At 29.8% G+C, this 14,337-nt stretch overlaps 4 non-coding genes across 4 annotated transcripts; 1 reads left to right on the top strand and 3 right to left on the bottom strand.

Moving 5' to 3' along the window:
- Positions 1-3,310: 3,310 nt before the first annotated feature.
- TRNAH-GUG (transfer RNA histidin (anticodon GUG)) lies at positions 3,311-3,382 on the bottom strand. The gene has a single exon. It is a non-coding gene; the product is annotated as a tRNA-His (tRNA).
- A 2,201-nt stretch (positions 3,383-5,583) lies between these two features.
- Positions 5,584-5,655, bottom strand: TRNAH-GUG (transfer RNA histidin (anticodon GUG)). The gene has a single exon. It is a non-coding gene; the product is annotated as a tRNA-His (tRNA).
- Positions 5,656-7,846: 2,191 nt separating this feature from the next.
- On the bottom strand, positions 7,847-7,918 carry TRNAH-GUG (transfer RNA histidin (anticodon GUG)). Its single transcript has one exon. It is a non-coding gene; the product is annotated as a tRNA-His (tRNA).
- A 2,352-nt stretch (positions 7,919-10,270) lies between these two features.
- Positions 10,271-10,342, top strand: TRNAH-GUG (transfer RNA histidin (anticodon GUG)). Its single transcript has one exon. It is a non-coding gene; the product is annotated as a tRNA-His (tRNA).
- The last annotated feature ends 3,995 nt before the right edge of the window (positions 10,343-14,337 follow it).

Genomic DNA, 14,337 nt, shown 5'->3' with positions numbered 1-14,337 from the left:
CAGATGTTTTAAAATACATGGAAGACATTTGCAATGATTCGGATTCCATTTCTTTGACATTCCATTTCTTTGTTCTTTGGCTTATTAGAACAGATTGATGATGATTCTGATAAAGATGAAATATATGTTACTCTACCAGAAAGGGAGAGTAGTGAAGATTCTGCTCTTTCAGTTACAAGGAAACATAAACGTCAAGAACAAAATAATATGGAAAATAGTCTAAAATTGTTGTTAATGAAATTGATAAAGTAAATTTTGATAATGTAAGGCAGATTGAAAATCTGCTCACAAAGTCATGCTGCAGTTCTTGAAGAGAGGCTATCAGAACAGCAGAGTTAAAAAGAATTAAATAAATGGACAAAGAAAATTTGTGAAGAAAGAAAACAAAAATTGCACACTAGTAAGGCCTACACTAATTTTAAAGGGACAGAAGCATCTGCAAGAGAATTATGGAAACCACTAAAAACTTATCAGTTTTTAACTGATAAGTCCGTACTGCTATTTTTCATGAGTATTGGAGCTTAGAGTCCCACGATATAAGAGTGGCTTTTATAGCTGCACATGCTAATAACAAAGAACTATTGTACAGCCGAAAGAGAACACCTGAAAGTTCAAAATCAAGAAATGTTAGTTATGAATATTTTTTTCAGATGAAAGGAGAAAGATGTATTGTTTGCAACGACTGTTTTACCAAAACCCTAGAAGAGAAAGAAAAGTTTATTTGAAACTCGCTGATTACTAAAAGTAATCAGCGAAGGAAGCATCCTTCAATTAATAAAAAAACTGAAGATGAAATGGAACAAGTATGATTCCATATAGAATCATTCCCTTGATATGAAAACCATTACTCACAAAGGGCAAATGATAAGAAATTTCTTCCATCATTTGAATTTAATAATCATAAATGATCTGTATTGTGAGAAGACAGAAAACCAGTCTGTAGAAAAATTTATGAGAGAGAATTTCACAGTTGTTCTTTAAATGATGTTCTTAAAAGATGTTCTTTAAATAATAAAGATAAAAGCTGCAGATGACAAAGTAAAATCAGACGCTGAAAATGAATTTAGACTGCACCAAGAGGCTGCTGATGAAGCATATGAATTGAAGAGTGTCAATAAAGAAGCTGAAAAAAATAGTGAAATAAAGAATATTTTTGGGTTTGACCTGCAGTAGTTTTTACAAACGCCATTTGTCTGTACTTCTGTTGCATTTTATAAGCACCAGTTGTGAACGTTGACTTCAACACATTATATGTGACATGAGGGTTTAGCTGGAAGAAGACCTAATGAAATTACAGTGTGTGTGTACCATCACAATTTCTAAAAATGTAAAAGAAGTTTACTTTTATTCTGACTCCTGTGGTGGGCAGAATAGAAACTTTCATGTATCTGCTATGTTTCTGATAGCAATGGTTAACTTTCCACTTTTTAATGACATACACCACAAATTTTTGGTTCATGGTCATTCTCACATGATGTGTGACGTTAATCACAGACTAACTGAAAAGAAAAAAGGTAGCTCTTTCTATGCCAGTATATCATCCACATGATTGCTATCAGTTGGTGAGAAGCACTCTGAGGAAGAAGCAGTTTACAGTTTGTGAAATGACACAAGACCATTTGTTTTTACTTTTCTGGGCTGTTGAAAAGCTATTACATTTTGAAATTGCAATGTAAGATGTCTTGCGACACATCGCAGCTAACTTGCAGCACTTAGTGTTGTATAAATCTTATTATTTAAAACTTCAAAGATAGTTAATATTGATAACAAAACACGAAAATTCAATAAAATGTTGAAATAAAAATTACGTTCATTTAAAAAGAATGAAAGTCGTGCCTTAATTGAAATAATCTTAATATTACGTAAGATTAACTGACCTCCAGTAGGTACGTTTTAATATTCGAGACGTAAGTGTGTGCAATGTTTGAAGTCGTGACTCACTTTGTTGCATAAAAAACAAAATGCAAGTCGATAATGCACTCTCCGAAGATCAAGTGAAGAACATTCTGGGACAAAAAGGAAATTTTCTTGAACAGTTGTTGCCTTGATTCTCTTAAACAATATTGGTATGTATTGTGAATCTTGAAAACTGTGCGACAATAATACAAACTTCTCACGACCTTAGCCTGTATATTTTTGTATTTTGATTATTATTAAAGCAATTTTAATAATTAATTGTGTTTTCACCATAAACATAAAACCATATCATTTAGTTTTCTGTAATATTAAATTTATATAATTTTTTTTTTTAATTTTTGTTATTAATAATAAAAGTAGCTTATTTTTCTAATCATACTTAAGCAGCATGTTTTGTAGTATGATGAAGAGGAACTAGTATGGTAAGTTTTAGAAATAAATTTTCAATCTTAATTATCTTTGTGATGGGAATATTTTTTTTTTTAATTTCATTTTTTTCCATTCAAATTTAATAAGTATTTTGTGTTAAGAATGTTAAAAGATGTTATGATTGTTTCAATTTTAATCAGTTTATTAATAATTTATGTAATGTTGTTTAATATATGGTATAAAAATGGTCTATGTATAGGAATAAAAATAGCCTATTTATTTTTTTGTATATTCATATCTGATTACTGTGGTTATCATAGTTATAGACGATTATTGTAGTTTTATTTTATAATAAGGTACTCCATTCAAATGTAATAATTTTTTTCTCTTTACAATTATTAAAACAAGCTGTCATGAACTGTATGTGCATGAATAATTTAAATATTTTTTACAGTTTTTAATGTTTAGTGTAATGTCTAATACTATTATATTTTTTAATAAAGAAATTATTTTACCAATAATTGTAATTTTATTGTGAAAAAGAATAATTGTAGAGCTTAATTACTATTAATCCCACAATTATTATAAAATTTATGATCATTGTCTATTAAAAATAGAAATATTAGAACATTTTGGTGAAAAGGCTTAAGTCATTCGTTACTTGGTCCAAAGAATTAGGTCAATACATTAGTAATGAAAAATTGTGAAAAAACAGATAAAAATTAAAAAACTGATAACAAGTTAATATGCACATTGAAGAGAAATAAATTGTTAACAAAATCAGGAATTTTTTAAAAATTCAGTCAATCATCATTTTCTGCAGAATCTTTTGAATATTATTTTTGCTCTGCTGAAAAATCACAGTTTTAGTCTTAAGTCCTTTATACTGCCCACAATAGCAAAAAAAAAAAAAAAAAACAGGAAAATGACGAAACACTCTAAAGAAAATTAAAAAAAATATATAATATTCTATTTTTTTTTATCTTTTTTTGTAAAACAAACTAATTTAAAAAAAATGCCATTTTGCCGTGACCAGGATTCGAACCTGGGTTATCGCGGCCACAACGCGAGGTCCTAACCACTAGACTATCACGGCTTCCGTCGATAAATAAAATTATACAGTAATAAAAGTAAAATTAATACATTACAGTTTGTTTAAAATAAATACAGCCTGTTCTAAATCATAAAAAAATAACGATCAATTATTTTATCTACGGTTTCTCCAGGTGTTGTTATTATCCAACAATTAATATAATTTTGTTAAATTATAATAATAATCACACTTGTACATAACTCCACCTAAAAAAAAAAATACTAAATTATTGGTTTGTATTAATCAATCACAACGAAATAACGAAAGAAAATTATGCTTTCGAATTATTTTTTCTATTTCTCATTCTTCATGTAAATAAATACAAAAATTATACAATCGAGATATTTATAAAAAAAAGAGTATTCTTACCAAAGAAAATTGTTAATAAAAGACGTAAAGGGATTGTTTTTCTGAAATTAACCAGTTCTAACGAACATTCTATAATTCACACAATATTTAATTCTTTGAACAACCTACGTGAATAATAAACACATTAGAGATGTACTAACCCGTTTACAACATAAAACGAGAGGTTAACAAGACAAAAGGGTCAAATGTCTATTGATGAATTTAAGAACATACATTTAAAATGATTATTGCTCTTTCAATTACAAATCTTTTAAATTTTTCTACACCGTCCCGGCCATGGTAAGGCACTTACTTACAGCGGGTTACCGTCACTTCTTCACAGAGATGCATCCTGCAAGCCAGGATGCATCTTATTTGAACTCACCATCGTCGTCATTTTGGAAGTGTCATTGAGCAAGCAAGGTTTTAAGACGCTGAAACTGGTGACAGTCGCTTTATGAGAGGTCTTCGCTGTAAAGGAAAAGGTCGTTATTTTTCCAGGCTAAGGTCGTGAGAAGTTTGTATTATTGTCGCACAGTTTTCAAGATTCACAATACATACCAATATTGTTTAAGAGAATCAAGGCAACAACTGTTCAAGAAAATTTCCTTTTTGTCCCAGAATGTTCTTCACTTGATCTTCGGAGAGTGCATTATCTACTTGCATTTTGTTTTTTATGCAACAAAGTGAGTCACGACTTCAAACATTGCACACACTTACGTCTCGAATATTAAAACGTACCTACTGGAGGTCAGTTAATCTTACGTAATATTAAGATTATTTCAATTAAGGCACGACTTTCATTCTTTTTAAATGAACGTAATTTTTATTTCAACATTTTATTGAATTTTCGTGTTTTGTTATCAATAAGATTTATACATAGATACATTTATAATAAGATTTATACAACACTAAGTGCTGCAAGTTAGCTGCGATGTGTCGCAAGACATCTTACATTGCAATTTCAAAAATTAGAAAAATCTTTCCTACGTTGAGTAAGGTTAGAAGTGAAATAATTTCCTGTTACCCACATCACCGATCAACTATGAAGTGTGTATATCAGCATAGTGGACTGATATGCACAGAAAAAAAAAATATATATATATTAGGGTATATATCAGCACAAAAAAGCACACTGTAATTTGAGAAATAAAATAGCTTCTCAAACGAATCTTTCCTAAGATCACCACTGGGAGAGGTTAAACATTATTACAAAGTACAAATAAAACATTGCCATCTAAATTTCGTATAACACAGATGCTATACAAGTGTGATGTACAAAAGAAAAAAAAATTAATGAACTCTATCTGTTAGGAAAGTGTACGCGAAATACATTACTGTAACCTTCTGTGCATTACCTCACGAAAATTAAAAGAAAAAAAGTTGGGATATCATTGAAAACTCCTGAAACAAAGGATTCTAATGCGTTACTAGGTCCCTACGTCGCCTATGGTTACTACGTTGCTTGTTATTAGAATTTAGTACTTAAATATTTCAGCAAAAATAGTTTTTGGAGATTAAAATATTTCTTCTTTTCAGCAAATTTCTTCTGATATCAACCGAATCTAATTTCTGAAATAAGAAAACATGATATATAATTTGTGTTGATAATGAATCTATCATTTATAACAAGGTAAATAGTTTTTGTTAGGATTTCCATTATTCCTTTTGCCTTTACAAATACCTTAAAAAATCATGCACCTCTTTTTCAGAATTTTCCATACCTTTCAAATCCCAAACATCAAGATCGATTCTAAAGGCTAATAAGTAGATAATGAATAAAATAAATAAATATAAGTTTAGTATCATATTTATTTTTTTTTTGGTAAAACAAAAAAATTTTAAAAATACCGCTCTGCCGTGACCAGGATTCGAACCTGGGTTATCGCGGCCACAACGCGAGGTCCTAACCACTAGACTATCACGGCTTCCGTCAAATAATAAAATTATATAGGAATAAAACTAGATTAATACACCTTGACGTTAGTTCAGCTTTCAAGATTGGAGAGGGAGAAAGTGGGCTATATGATTATTTCTTATTAAAGTAGACCAACTTTAAAAAAACCACGGACTCATGAAATAGTTTTGTGCGTGTATTTTATGTCGAAAAATGTATATTATGCGTATATGTATATTAATTTCTTTAACAAAATAAACTGAAGGTCTAAATCACAAATATTAATATTAATCTGTTTTTTTTCAGATCACAAAGAACCAGTAGTTTTTTTTTATCTATTATTTTAAAGGGCGATATTATTATTCAATATTATTTCCCCGTGACACAATGAATTCAGAAAATTCAATTATGCTTTCGAATCAATTTTTCTATATATGAATTCTCATGTAAATAAATACAAAAACCATAAAATCGTGATATTTAATAAAAAAAAATTCTTAAAAGAGAAAATTGTTAATAAACAACTTAAGGAACTGTTTTTCTGAAATTAGTCAGTTCTAACGAACAACCTACAATTCACACAATATTTAATTCTTTGAACAAGGTATGTGGATATTACCAGTACCTCAGACTTACTGAACCGTTTACAACATAAAAAGGGAGGTTACCAAGAAAGTAGGATCAAACGGCTAATAAAAATGTCAAGAACGTACATCAAAATGATTGTTGCACGCTGAATTACGAAGTTTTCTACATAATACCCGCTAGTAGTATGACACCTGCAGCGGGGCAGCGTCCCTTCATCACGGAATGATTATCCTGCAAGCATATTTAAGCACATATTTCATCTCATTGCTGTCGTCATTTTGGAACTGCCAAAAAGACGACAATCAATCTGAAACGGTGATAGTCACTTGATGACAGGACTTTGCTGTAATGGAGATGATCTATATTTTCCAGATTAAGGTCATGAGGAGTGTTCGTGATGTTGTCGGCAGCGTTTCGATAATCAAAAAAAAGGTCCGGTTAACTGAGACACAGCATGTCAGGATAAAGCAAGCATTTTTTCAGCGTTTCGCATAACATACTAGTATTGTTTTTAAGAGAATCAATGCAAGTGTTAAAAAAAAATCTCCTTTTTGTCCCAGAATATTATTCACACAATAGTCGACTGTCATTCTGCTTTTCTTGGCAGCGGAGTGCGTCCACATTTCATACATTGACGTTTTGCTTCACGCATTGCTTGTTACACTTACGTCTCGTATACTAAAAGTAGCTACGAGTGGTCAGTTAATTTATGTTATATTAGTTAATTTTAAGTAATATGAAGATTATTTCAATTAAGGCACACCTTTCATTCTTTGTAAATGAACGTAATTTTTATATCCAACATTTATTTTGAATTTACGATTTTTGTTATTAACATTACCATCTCTGAAATTTAATTAATTACATTTATACCTTCAGGGAAATTCTTGTATTTAGGAGATAATATAACTTATCAAACTAATTTTCCCTAAAATCACCACTTGCAGAAGGTTTTAAATGATTAAATACTTCAAATAAAGCATTGCGATCGAAATCTCGCGTAACTCAGATGCTATACATGTGTGATATACAAAAGAAAAACACATTAATGTACCCGATCTGTTGAGAAAGTGACCATGAAATATACTACTTTAACCTCCTGTGTGGGTTGATAGTAATCTCTTCACTATTAAAAAAAAGGTGAGAAAACATTGTGGGCACCTGAAAGAAAGGTTTCTAATGCGTTACTCCCTAATAAAGTTCTTACATATCTATGGTTAATAGGTTACATGTTATATTAATTTCAAAACCCAAATATTTCAAAAACTATCATTTTGGGATTTTGAAATATTATTACTTTTTAGTTATTTTCGTCAGACATCAACTGAATCTAATTTCTGAAGTTAGAAGACATGATATTATGAAATTTCAGTTGATGATAGATCTATAAGTTATAACAAGGCAATACTTTTTATTGGGATTTCTATTATTCCTTTTACCATAAAAAAAAACTTTATACTCTTGCACCACTTTTTCAGAACTTCCCAGACCGTCAAGTCCCAAAGACCTGGAAAATAACTGGATAGAAGCTAAAGACTAATAAGTAGATAATGAATAAGAAAATAAGTTACAGTATGATATTTATATTTTGTACTTTTTTTGGTAAAACAAAATGAATTAAAAAAATATTATTCTGCCGTGACCAGGATTCGAACCTGGGTTATCGCGGCCACAACGCGAGGTCCTAACCACTAGACTATCACGGCTTCTGTCAAGTAATAGTATTATATAGGAATAAAAGTAAAATTAATACACCGTGAAGTTAGTTCAATTTTCAAGATTGGGGTGGGAGAAAGTGGCTATATGATAATTTATTTTTAAAGTAGACCACTTTAACAAAATTACGGATTCTACGAAATACCTTTGAGCGTGCATTTTATAGTGAAGAAATACGCGTATATGTATATTAATTTTTTTAATAAAATGAACGGAAGTTCCAAATTACAGATATTAATTTTAATCTGTTTTTTTTTTCAGATTACAACGAACAAATGGTTTTTTTTATCGATCATTTTAAAAGGTGATATTATAATCCAACCGTTACTAATATTTTAGAATTTGATTGATAATCATTATGCTTGAATGAAATTCCTTTTAAAAGCAAATTTTTGGCTAATTTCCCTGTGACAACGAATTTAGGAAACCAAATTATGCTTTCAAATCAATTTTTCTATATATGTATTTTCATGTAAACCAATAAAAAAATCTTAGAAGAGAAAATTTGTAATAAGAACCTATGGAACTGTAAGGAGTGCGACCACATTTCATACAATGACTTTTTTTTACGCATTGCTTGTTACATCTACGTCTCGTATGCTAAAAGTGCCTACGCGTGGTCAGTTATTTTATGTTACGTTAGTAAATTTGAAGTAATATCAAGATTATTTGAATTAAGTCACGCCTTACATTCTTTGCAAATGAACGTAATTTTGATTTTCAACGTTAATTTCAGTTTTAAATTTTTGTTATCAACATTACTCATCATTGAAATTTTAATTAATTACATGTATACTTTCAGGGAAATTCATGTATTTGAGATAAAAAATTTATCAAACGATTCCTTCCCTAATATCACCATTGGGAAAGGTTTTAAATTACAACATACTTAAAATAAAGCATTGCGATCGAAATCTTAGACGCTATACATGTGTGATATACAAAAGAAAAACACATTAATGTACCCTATCTGTTAAGAAAGTGTACATGAAATATATTATTCTAACCTTCTATGTAAGTTAATAGTAATCTATTCGCTACAGTTAACAAAGTTTAAAAATGCGTTACTACCTAGTAACGTTCCTACATATCCTGTGGTTAATAAGTTACTTGTTATAATAATTTAAAACCGAAATACTTCAGAAACTACAATTTTGGGAGTTTTAAATATTTCTTCTTTCCATTTAGTTTCTTCAGATATCAACCGAATCTAATATCTGAAATCATAAAACATGATAATATATAATTTCTGTTGATAATGAATCTATAATTTATAACAAGGCAAATAGTTTTTGTTAGTATTTCCATTATTCCTTTTGCCTTTACAAATACCTTAAAAAATCATGCACCTCTTTTTCAGAATTTTTCATACGTTTCAAATGCCAAACATCAAGATCGATTCTAAAGACTAATAAGTAGATAATGAATAAAATAAATAAATATAAGTTTAGTATCATCTTTATTTTTTTTTTGGTAAAACGAATAAAATTAAAAAATACCACTCTGCCGTGACCAGGATTCCAACCTGGGTTATCGCGGTTACAACGCGGGTCCGAACCAGTAGACTATCACATCTTCTGTCAAATAATAATAAACAAAGAGAGGTTACCAAGAAAGTAGAATCAAACGGCTAATAAAAATGTCAAGAACGTACATGAAAATGATTATTGCACTCTGAATTACAAATTTTTCTACATAATCCCCGCTAGTAGTATGACACCTGCAGCGGGGCACCGTCCCTTCACAGAATGATGATCCTGCAAGCATATTTAAGCACATCTTTCATCTTATTGCTGTCATCAATTTGGAACTGCCAAAAAGAAACACTGCTTATAAAACCACTCATAATAAGAATTGACTTAACTGTCATCTGTAAGAGAATTAATACCATTTGAAAGAGAATTTTTTTATGCATGTTAGCACTGAAAAAAATATTTTTACTTATGTCTTTATACCATCCACCATAAAATATAGCTGTGATTATTAATCAGTTTCACAAAACAATAGTAATGGTTAGATAATAACACCATCTCATGAAATGCTCTATAAAATATTCATCATTGTTTTTTTATGATTTAAAATAAACTATCTTTTATATTTATACCTGAATTATGTTCATAAATTCATTAGGCGATGAAATTAATTTATATATATATTTATATATTTTCTTGATTAAAAATATGCACAAAGTTATTACGTAGTCTGTGATTTTGTTAGTGGTTCTATTTTAAAATTAAATAATCATCTAGCCACTTTCTCTCTCTTCAATCTTAAAAGCTGAACTAACTTCACGGTGTGTTAATTTTACTTTTATTTCTATATAATTTTATTATTTAACAGAAGCCGTGATAGTCTAGTGGTTAGGACCTCGCGTTGTGGCCGCGATAACCCAGGTTCGAATCCTGGTCACGGCAGAATGATATTTTTTAAAAATATTTCGTTTTACCGAAAAAATTAAAATAATAGGGCTGTTAAAATTTTTTTTTATATGAAACTTTCTTATTGTTCTTCAGAATCGTTACATGCATTTTTCTGGTCATTTCTTTTAGAAAGTTTGGGAAATATTGAAATACAGTATTACATTATTTTGTGCAGTGGTTTTTCTTTTTTAATTTTATTGTTAATAAGCCAGTATACATAACTGTTTTAAAGATAAGTTTGTATACTTTAATGAGCAATGAACATATTTAGACGTATATTGCTTATTTTATTTTTTAATAACCTTAAACTTACGTTCTTGTTATCACTTCATATTATGTTGTAAATGTATGTCCCAAATATTAGTTTCATTCACATTTGTTTTTAAAAAAAATAAAATATTTAATGAAATATAAACGATTCTGTTAAAATATCTAATCTCAGAAAATTAGTTCGTTAGATTGTTTGTTAAAGAAGTTTATCTCATAAAATTCTTCTTAAAATAAAATTCACCGTTTTAATATGTGGTTTACTAAAATTCATGATCTTTGTAATTAATTGACCTGTTTCGTTAATATCAAAACTGCTCGGCAATATATTTTCGTTTTTCTGAAATTCGTTCTAACGTTTTGAAGTAAACCAAAAATGTAATATTCATTTTGAATATTATATTCTTGGATTTGAATACTATATCTTGGGTACCGTGTTTTGCTGGTGTTATCTGAATGAACCATACTACTGAATGATCATTCAGTTACCTGGTAACGTTCCTACATATCCTGTGGTTAATAAGTTACTTGTTATAATAATTTAAAACCGAAATACTTCAGAAACTACAATTTTGGGAGTTTTAAATATTTCTTCTTTCCATTTAGTTTCTTCAGACATCAACTGAATCTAATTTCTGAAGTTAGAAACATAATAATATAAAATTTGAGTTGATGATGGATCTATGATTTATAATAAGGCATTCCATTATTACTTTTACCACAAAAAAATCTTTAAAAATCGTGTACATGTTTTTAAGAATTTACCAAAACTTTAAAGTTCCAAAGTCCAGGAAAATACCTGGGTCGATTCTAAAGATTAATAAATAGATCAAAAATAAGAAAAAATACATATAAGTTACAGTATGAGTTTTTATTTATTTTTTTTATTCTTTTTTGTTGTAAAACAAAATAAAATTTTAAAAAATTCCACGCTGCCGTGACTAGGATTCAAACCTGGGTTATCTATTTTGTTCTACATCATAAAAAACAATGATTTATTATTCTATCGTTCGTTAATCCAGGTGATGTTATACTCTAACCATTACTGTTATTTTCTGAGACTGATTAGTAATCATCAGACCCGTATATAATTCCACCTAAAATAAAAAACCACATTTTTGTTTTGTATTAATCAGTTACAACGAGATAAGGAAAGGAAATTATGCTTTTGAATCATTTTTCTATAGATGATTTTCCATCCAAATTAATTAATAGAAAAAATCATGCTATCATGATTTTTATTAAAGAAATCTATTACTAGGGCAAAGCGTTTTTAGTAAACAACCTAAGTTTTTTTTTTTCTGAAATAAGCCAGTTCTGACGAACAACCAACAATTCTCAACATACTTATTTAGATTTTTCAAACAATCTATGTGGGCATTTTACATACTATAACGTTTACAACATAATACGAGAGGTTACCGAGAAAGAAGCATCAAATTACTATTAAAAATATAATGAACGTACAACCAAAATGTTTAATCATTTCAAATTTTTCTACATGCTACCCGCCATTGGTTAGGCACTTACAGCGGGGCACCTGAAGTTGTACCTTCTTGTCTACGAACGAAACCTCTGCAAGCCTATATTAAGCAAACGTTTGTTCTAACATTCGTCGTCATTTTGGAAGTGCCAGAGAGCAAGCAAGGTTTTAAGACGCTGAAACAGGTGATAGTCACTTAATGACAGGTCTTCGCTGTACAGATGATCGATATTTTTCCAGGCTAAGGTCGTGAAGAATTTGTGTTTCGGCATCGTTTTTGAGAATCAACAATACAAGACGGATAACCGAGACAGATCATGTTCAGATAAGTCAACTGCTGCACACGTTTACTATACATACCACTATTGTTTAAGAGAATCAAGGCAACAAGTGTTTAAGAGAATCTCCATTTTGTCCCAGAATACTATTCACATGAGTGCGCAACATCGACTTAAATTTTATTTTTCTTGCCGGCGAAGTGCGTCACCATATCATACGTTGTTGTTTTGTTTCGGACGTTACTTAATTCAACTGTGTTTCGTATATTAAAAGTACCTAAGAGAGGTCAGTTATTTTATGTTACGTTAGTTAATTTTTCGTAATATCAAGATTATTTCAATTAAGACACGGACTTTATTCTTTGTAAATGAACATAATTTTCATTTTCAACATTTTTTTTTTAATTATCGATTTTTGTTTTCAACATTACCATCTCTGAAATTTTTATAATTACATTTATACTTTAAAAGAAACTCTTGTACTGCTATTAACACCAAGTGCTGCAAGTGAGCTGCGATGTGTAACAAAACATCTATCTTACTTTGCAATCTCAATAATAAAACAAAACCTATCCTAGTCTCAATGATTAAGGTTAGAAGTGAAATGATTACCTTTCACACACATAATCGATCAACTGTGATGTGTGTATCAGTATCATTATACTGATACACACATCAGCCCATTTATACATCAGCTCATTATACTGATACACATTTTGTGTATATCAGCCCATGGCTGATATACACAAAATATATATATATATTGGGCTATATATCCACACAAAAAGCGAACTGAAATTTGGGAGATCCATTAACTTCTCAAATAAATCTTTCCTAAGATCATCACTGGGAGAAAATTTGCATTACTACATAGTATAAATAAAGCTCTACGATCAAAATATATCATAACAAAGATACTGTATGTGTGTGATGTACATAAGAAAAACATATTAATGTACCCTATCTGTTAGGAATGTGTACATAAAACAAATTTCTTTTAATCTTCTATCCTTGTGTGAATAATAATTTTTCACTAAGTTTAAATAAAAGAGTCGGGAAATCATTGAGGGCTACAAAAAAAAAAGATTCTAATGCGTGATTAGGTGCCTGCAGATCCTATGATTAATAGGTTACTTGTGAACCTAATAAGAATTTAATACTCAAATATTTCAGCAATAGTTGCTCAAATGTTTTGTTTGAAAGATTGAAAAATTTCTTCTTTTCAGTTACTTCAGACATCAACTGCATCTAATTTCTGAAGTTAGAAAACTTGAGACTGTCATTTGAGTCGGTAATTATATAAATTATAGTAATTAATTCGGTAATTAGGTAATTATTAATTAATTAATTATTATATTCGGTAATTTAGTCGGCAATTATAGTCGGTAATACAAGAAAATACACTTTATTATACTCGTGCATCTCTTTTTCAGAATTTCCCATACCTTTCAAATCCGAAAGACGAGGAAAATTGCTGGATCGATTCGAAAGACTAACAAGAAGATAATGAATAAGAAAATAGATTTAAGCTATAGTATGAAATTTATATTTTTTACTTTTTTTGGTAAAACAAAATTAATTAAAAAAACACCACTCTGCCGTGACCAGGATTCGAACCATTTTTTTTTCCTGTTTAGCCTCCGGTAACTACCGTTTAGATAATTCTTCAGAGGATGAATGAGGATATGTATGAATGTAAATGAAGTGTATTCTTGTACATTCTCAGTTCGACCGTTCCTGAGATGTGTGGTTAATTGAAACCCAACCACCAAAGAACACCGGTATCCACGATCTAGTATTCAAATCCATGTAAAAATAACTGGCTTTATTAGGATTTGAACGCTGTGACTCTCGACTTCCAAATCAGCTGATTTGGGAAGACGCGTTAACCACTAGACCAACCCGGTGGGTTAGGATTCTAAACTGGGTTATCGCGGCCACAACGCGAGGTCCTAACCACT

This window comes from Lycorma delicatula, chromosome 3 (genome assembly GCF_047948215.1).
Source record: "Lycorma delicatula isolate Av1 chromosome 3, ASM4794821v1, whole genome shotgun sequence".
Taxonomy (NCBI): Eukaryota; Metazoa; Arthropoda; class Insecta; order Hemiptera; family Fulgoridae; genus Lycorma; species Lycorma delicatula.
Note: the sequence above shows the minus strand (reverse complement) of the source record. Positions and strands in the feature narration are given on the sequence as shown.